This window comes from Belonocnema kinseyi, chromosome 7 (assembly GCF_010883055.1).
Source record: "Belonocnema kinseyi isolate 2016_QV_RU_SX_M_011 chromosome 7, B_treatae_v1, whole genome shotgun sequence".
Taxonomy (NCBI): Eukaryota; Metazoa; Arthropoda; class Insecta; order Hymenoptera; family Cynipidae; genus Belonocnema; species Belonocnema kinseyi.
Genome location: NC_046663.1, coordinates 70970258 through 70976909, shown reverse-complemented (window position 1 = coordinate 70976909; position 6652 = coordinate 70970258).

Sequence of the window (6652 nt, the reverse complement as noted above, 5' to 3'; positions counted from 1 at the left end):
TGCAAAATTATGTCCCCAAGAATTTCCTTAAATATCAGAAATAACGACCTAAATGTCACGCGGACAGTAAAAGTAAATTTAACATACAACCTAGATATACCTATATATTTGAGGGCTTCAGGACCACTAGTTTAGTTCTAATCTTGACTTTACTCTGTAACCAACGAAATAAAGGCACATGATATCTCGTTAGAGATATCACATATTTTTAAAAACTCATGTGAGCCTTTTTCAATATAACAAGCCAGTGGTAAAAAAATTTATACTTGATAATTTTTTTCATTAATTTTGTTATTGAAATAATCAAATATTTACACCAAAGAAAAAATTTTCCGTTTAAAGTTTTTGAAAGTTATTGTTTGATTGTAAAATAACAATAATTAAAAAAAAAACATTTATGGATAACATATTTCAGTTGAAAATATACATGGTATTTTTTTTAAATTACAAAAAATCTTCCGAAAATCGAATTGTTAATTTAAAAAATTAAAAAGGAATTTTGAGATAAATTAGTGCTGATTTAAATCCTGCAAAATTTGTTTGGAAAATGTTATCATCTTCGAGGAAAATTTAGAGAGAATTTTTCTTCCGTTTAAGGCACAAGTGTTTTTACATCAATTTTTCTATACATTTTTTGTAGAATTATTTTAATTTTAAATTTAAACAATAACTTTTTAACACTAAATATTGAACAAAAATTTATTCGATAAAAATATTTTATTATCGTAATTTTAATGAATAAATAATATTGATTAAGAAACAATTTTATATAGAGAATTTTATTATTCGAGACAGAGAGAGTTTTACCAAATAGGGAATTTGATTTTTTCATGTATTTGACTGGTCCCTGTAAAATTTCAGGAAATTCGCTGTAATTATAATTTTGGCACCTGAATCTTGTCAATGTTTTTCCTTGGCGCGAATCCAGAGAAGTGTCCGGGGGAGGGGAAATCACAAAATTGTGTACACCTGTTGTGTTTATACATATATATGTACCATTTTACGGTAAGTCAAAAACACCTTGGGGGGGGGGGGAGCTAGATCGCCGTCTCACCACCATTGTGGATTCGCGCCTGGTTTTCCTACAGTATTTATTTTAAAAAATGTGTATACAAATTTTTGAAATCACATGTTATAAAGATAATCTCAATTAAAAATTTAAAAATTCGCTTTACATCCAACTTTGATCCTTGGGTCTTGGTGATTTTTTCTTAATGCATTTCAGTCACTGATAAACGGGAGTAAATTTTTTTGGCCTCTAGGTAGTAAAAAGGGAAAACGTCCGAAAATTTAAAAACAAATTTAAATACTAATTATTCTCTTTTAAGATACCAATACATTTTACAAAGCACCAATTGTAAAATTTTCCGATTCTTCAGCCTTCAGTTTAACAACTCAAATTTTAACGTTAAAATTTACCTCATTTTCAGCATACAGGCTTATTGTTTGAATTTTCACAATTTTCGTTATAAGTTATAGGTTACGCCAAAAATAACTTATTCTGGGATTCGAAATTGCTACAACGTGAGAAGGGAAAAAGTTTAAATTCAATGTATTCAGGTTGAAGTATGCAAATTTATTTGGTTTTAAATATAAATTAATTAAAATTTATTTTTTAATTTTCACAATTGTAATTTATAATTTTTAAAACTGAATAATTGTAGGTCAAACATGAAAAAGTATACTTGTTTCAAATTTGAAGCGGTTCTATTATATACTCATATATTAAACCATTAAAACCTCTGACCTGTTTTTAAACTTTTTAAAACTCATTTGAAAACTTTTTTAAACGCTTTTGGTTATAATTTCTTAATAAAAGAATAATTTCTATTTAGTCTACAGAGGAGCAATTCCAAAAATATATAAAGTTTTAATATTTAAGATATTTTACATTTGTAGTCTTCAGTATATTGAATAATTCGAAATTTAAAGGTATTTAAATATGTAAGAATGATTGGATTGAAATTGTTCGATAATTTCAGATTGAAACATTTCAAATTATTTAGTTAGAAAGTAAAATCGTATAAAGTTACAAAATGAGAAATGAACATCTTTTAATACTCGAATCATTATTTTAGAACAATTAAAATCGTATAACTTCAGATAAGTTTGAAAGTAGGCCTATTAAGAATTAGAAGTGCCTGAAAGAACTCAACAAAGGTTTAGTTTAAAAAGCTATTCAAGAGAGTGCTTTTTCAAGTTATATTAACTTTTTTTTGTTGATAATTTGGCATCCTCACCAATTTTTTAAAAGAATATAGAGCCTGATTTTGGTCAACTTTAAAAAATATACATTTAATGTTCGCTCAAGGTGATTTTTGATCAAAGTGCTTATTCCTGGATAAATTGACTCTTATTGTTTCCGCTTTTCGTTATGTCACTCATTGATTGTATTTTTCATAGAAAACATTGAAATCTGGGTTTTTCATATTTATAAAATTTTAATTAAAGGTCACTAAGGGTATTTTTTTGTGCAAAATATTGATTTATAAAGAATATTTTGTCAAACTATAGAACGGATTTCTTCACCCAAAGATACGGACCTGAATTGTACTATAGTCAAAACAGCCGAAAAAATTTGACGTAAGCGAAATTTAGAAAAAAAATCTTGGTCGACCTATAAATATTCATTTTTTCCCCGAAAAATTAAAAAAAACTCTTCGAAACGCTTTCATTGCAACAATTTTATTAAAGAAAAAGAAAAATATCATAATTTTTACATACATTTCTTAAAATAAAATATTATCAACAAGATTTATAGAAAATATATTAAAGAATAAAATGATTGTCCCGGAAGTTAGAACCGAAAATAATTATTAAAAAAAAGTTGTTCTAAATGGAGCCAGACTCGCGAACAGGAAAAATCGCGAAAAGAAAGTGAATTTCAAAATTGAAAAGTAAAAAATTGAAAACAGTCACACAAGTTTAAACGTTCGATTGAGTTTTTATAAACAATGTTCAATTTAAAAATCACTTCAAATTAATAGATTCTTAAGTGAACACCTTTATTCAATTTCAAAATCTTATCGAAGTATTATTTCAATATGAAATATTCCATTTTTAACATATTCAATTTTCAAATTGAATAAAAAGCAACAATTTTCAATAGTAAACAAGTAGAAAATGAATTGTCACCATTTCAGAGTGATAAATTTAAACTGTGAATGTTACAATTATAATTTTTCTACTTTGTAATTTGAAAATAAAAGTATTGTATTTTGATTTTCAAAGAATAGTTCAAAAATGTTTAATTTTTTAAAAAAATCGAATAGCCTGTACGTTTTTGAATGTTTCAAATTAAAGAAAAAAATTGAGCTCAAGAATTTTGAAAGTTTAAAAAGACTTTTTTTTAAGATTTCTAGGAAGATTTGAAATAATTTTTTATTTCGAAAAAGTCCATAACTCAAAGAGAATGTATAAAAATATTCCAAAACATTTCAAAATATTTACAACATTGCAAAAAAATCTGGAAGCTCTTGGAACAATTTTGTATGCAGGATTTTACAAAAATGTTAGAAAAAATTGTAATCCCTTTAAAAGATATTTAAAAGTTCCGAAAAAATTCAAAAATAATTTTAAAAGATTTGAAATAATTTAAAAGAAAATTAATACCTTTGATGGTTTCAAAATTAAATGTTGAGTTTTTATTTTGAAAAATGACATCATTTTAAGAGGAGGTATACAAATATGAGATAACTGAAAAAATTCCGAAAGCGATGAATGAAAAATCACCAAAAATGAAATCTCTAACGACCGAATTACAAAATTTCAGACAGAAAATGTCCAAAGTAAAAAATCCCCGAATTATGTAGTTCCCGAATTTAAACTTGAAGAAAAAAATGTTCGATAAATATGATTTATTTATTGAAAATACAATAATTAAATAATTTTATTAAATTATTGTTTGAATTTAAAAGAATAATAATTGTTAAATTTTTTTTTAATACTATGTACATTATCAAATAAAATTTTTCATGCAGTAATATACATATTTTTTTAATCATTGCTTTTTAATTTCGAAACATAATTTTTTAAACTTTAAACATTGTATTTGGTACAAATATTCGATTATGTTATTTTAAATAAATAAATCATCTTTAATGAACAACAATTTTTTCTATTGTTTAAATTCAGAAATTTTCTAGTTTGGCTATTTTATAATTCAGAAATTTTCTAATATTGTTAAAAGTTATGTGACATTTCAATCTACAAAATAAAAGTAAAAGCCTTTTTTAGAACAAGAATATTGTTTCTATTGTCCAAAACTATTCTTCTTTGTATTAGTAAAAGAAGCTTAAATAATTATTACAAAACGCCACCTAACGTCAATTTCATTTACAGATCAATACAAAATTCGCAAGCAGAAACATATCTGTCAATTGTTTCAAAAGCGTCTAGCCATCTAATAATTTTTTCGGTAAAATGAGTTTTATGTTAAAATGAAATTTTGGACAAATGAATATCTACCCCCATGGAGGTAGTATAGTGTAATAGGGGAACAGTTTGGACGAATGAGGGGAAGGATCGACTTTCAAAAGAAGCGAAAGAAAGTGACTTGCTGGATTGCAAATGAACATGGAAAATTGTGTATTTGCGCAATTTTAAATTTTAAATTAAAACTTTTTCGCGTTGTAACAATTTCGAATCCCAGAATGTTATTTTTGACCTAACCTTAACTTATAACGAAAATTCTAAAAATTCAAACAATAAGGCTGTATTCTGAAAATCAAGCAATTTTAACGTTAAAATTAAAGTTCTTAAACTGAAGGCCTAAAAATTTGCAAATTTTACAATTAGCGTTGTTTAAATTGTATTGGTATCTTAAAAGCGTATAAATAGTTCTTTAATTAGTTTTTAAATTTTCTGAAGTTTACCTTTTTTACATAACTTGATGTCAAAAAAGCCTACCCAATTTTTTCAAATTTTAATCACTTATTTTCTAAGACGAAATCACCCCCGTTTTCCAGTGATGGAAATGGATTAGAAAAAAATTGCCAAGATACAAGAATAAAAATTGGATGTACAGCGAATTTAAAATTATTTTATTGTGATTATCTTCAAGTTTGTGATATAAAAAATTTCCATGTATTTTTTTTTATTAATACTGTAGGAAAAAATCAACAAGATCGAGCGCCGAAAATATAATTAGAGCAAATTTTCTGTAATTCTGTGGGGACGGCTGAAATATCACGAAAAATAAAATTCTCGACTCGGTAAAACTCTCTGACCCGAAAAATACAATTCCAAAACTAATAAAATTCCTGAACAGTTTATAATATTAACGAATTTGAAAATTCCCAAATAATGAAACTCCCCAAATAAAATTGTTTCTTAATCAATATTAATTATTTATTAAAAATACGATAATAAAATATTGTTATCAAATAAATTTTTGTTTAATATTTAAAGTGTTAAAAATTATTGTTTGAATTTAAAATTAAAATTATACAAAAAATTTTACCGACAAATTAATAAAAATGTCAAAGAAAAATGTTTTCAGCGCTTGTTTATCTCGAAATGTCTTTCTATAATACTTTTTTTAAAATTAAAAATATGGTTTTTCGAGAACATGTTTTTTATAATTAAAAAAAGACTGTACCGAAAACCTGGATCAAGCTTCAGATCTGAAAAAATTCAGCGATACATACATATCAAACTTTTCTAACCTCAAAAAATCTTTCTACTGCTTTACCTTAATATTTTAGTAAGAATGAGAAAACAAGAATTCGACTTCGTAGTACGATGAGGGCAGCACATCGATAGGGCAGAAAATGTGATGTCCTATATATAATTCCCCACTCCGACGCCTCGTAACACATCACGCTTATGACATCTTTGCTAGTCCCTTGTTTCAAAGATATTATAAACGTAGATGCGGTACGGGGCGTCGGAGTGGGGAATTATATATATAGGACATCACATTTTCTGCCCTATCGAGGTGGTGTCCTCATCGTACTACGAAGTCGAATTCTTGTTTTCTCATTCTTCGTAAAATATGACGGTAAAGCAGTAAAAAGATTTTTTGAGGTTAGAAAAGTTTGACATGTATGTATCGCTGAATTTTTTCAGATCTGAAGCTTGATCCAGGTTTTCGGTGTAGTCTTTTTTTTAATTATAAAAAAAATGTTCTCGAAAAATCATATTTTTAATTTTTAAAAAAGTATTATAAAAAGACATTTCGAGATAAACAAGTGTGGAAAACATTGTTCTTTGACAAATTATTTTTTAAAATTGAAATAATCAAATATTTTTACCAAAGAAACAACTTTTAAATGTTTGAAGTGTTTAAACATTATTGTTTACATTTAAAATAACAATAATTAAAACGAAATATATTTCTGGATAAGATATTTTGGTTGAAAATGTATATAGTATTTTTTAAATCACAAAAGTTCTTCCGAAAAATCGAAATTTTAATTAAAAAACACGTGTTTTTGTATATGAATTTGTCGGTAAAATTTTTTTTATAATTTTAATTTTAAATTCAAACAATTTTTAACACTTTAAATATTAAACAAAAATTTATTTGATAACAATATTTTGTTATCGAATTTTTAATAAATAATTAATACTGATTAAGAAACAATTTTATTTGGGGAGTTTTATTATTTGGAAATTTTCAAATTCGTTAATATTATAAACTGTTCAGGAA